The 1,235-nt window shown below is 34.1% G+C and overlaps 1 protein-coding gene across 3 annotated transcripts in view; it reads left to right on the top strand.

The window, feature by feature from the left end:
* The first annotated feature begins 632 nt into the window (after positions 1-632).
* Positions 633-1,235, top strand: part of LOC119587877 — a 29,378-nt gene continuing 28,775 nt past the window's right edge. For all 3 annotated transcript variants that reach the window (XM_037936580.1, XM_037936581.1, XM_037936582.1), the window contains exon 1: positions 633-717. The gene's annotated coding sequence lies outside the window, so the exon portion shown is untranslated. The remainder of the gene's footprint in view (positions 718-1,235) is intronic.

Raw genomic sequence — 1,235 nt, 5'->3', positions numbered from 1 at the left:
TATGTGCACACAAACTGCTTTTTAAATCGTATGTTTCACAATATACCAGATGTTTAATATTTTGCATTGGTACACGAACAAAAAGAATTCTCAAAATGGAATCTATTCAACCTTCACTTATGGATCAGTGTTTAACCGCTTTGAATTTCAGTCGCAAAAATACATTTTGTTCGTCTGAATGAATAATCATTTATTTTATTAAAAATAAACGAATCGTTCAGCTTTGTCCCTTGAGTGCTTTACAACTTTTACAATCCACGTGGCAATTGCTATCAAACTTGTAACATAAATTATTTCAAATTTATACAACCATAACTGACTTGCCTTGAAATGTCACGTAATATTAATATCTACGAAATATTTCATTAAAGGCTACTAAAATATAAAAATGCAAGATACTGTTAAGTGTTTCAAATTTTCCTTCCAACGGTCATCCTCACTCATCTCAATGGCTTCTCGAAGTTGCATTTTATTTTCATCATCTCTGTTTATTAAGTTTATTAAGGCTCCAGTTTATGTATTTGTATACATAATCAAATTTCTTTGTAGAAAGAAAATACATATCCGCCCACTGATTTGTTTCTCTTTAGAGATTTGAATAAATTCGCATTTAAAAAACAGTTTCGGAGAATGTCGCGCCTTAATGACGATTCCGAACCGCGATAAAGTCAGTGATTTCACTGACGGCGGAGAGACAACTCTACGGCCGTTACCTCCGTAAGTAAGCCATTTAGTGCGTCTTAGGACTTCTGTATGGAGACTTTATGCATTTTCTTTTATTAGGGTAAATATGTTTGTGTAGTGAGGTTGAATAAAATGATAACTGATATAGATTTGAGATGAGAGTTGAACGATTACTTTTTCGACGGGTAATTTGCGCGACAAAACACAGCTAAAACATTTTAAACATTCGGTTGCGCATCACAAAATTTCATATGTTTCTGAATAAACCGAGGCTCGCAGTCCTGACGCCGCTCACTAATCAACTCCTTAGAAAGACATCGCCTCGAAACTATATTGTCTAATGGCTGTCTAGATTGCCATAACGTTATTGTCAAATGCTTAATGCGTATATGCCGCAAATCTTATTCACCGGAAGTAATCTTGTAATAAGACATAGCTTCTAGCTTTATATTTGGCAAACTTAAGCACTTTATTGCAAATCTGTTTAGAATTATAGGATGAACCAGCATACTGATTTATTCCGAATATTGTGAAGTTTCGTTGAGTTCCAT

Source organism: Penaeus monodon, chromosome 23 (assembly GCF_015228065.2).
Source record: "Penaeus monodon isolate SGIC_2016 chromosome 23, NSTDA_Pmon_1, whole genome shotgun sequence".
Classification (NCBI taxonomy): domain Eukaryota; kingdom Metazoa; phylum Arthropoda; class Malacostraca; order Decapoda; family Penaeidae; genus Penaeus; species Penaeus monodon.
The sequence above is the reverse complement of the archived record's forward strand: the minus strand, read 5'-3'. Positions and strand labels throughout refer to the sequence as shown.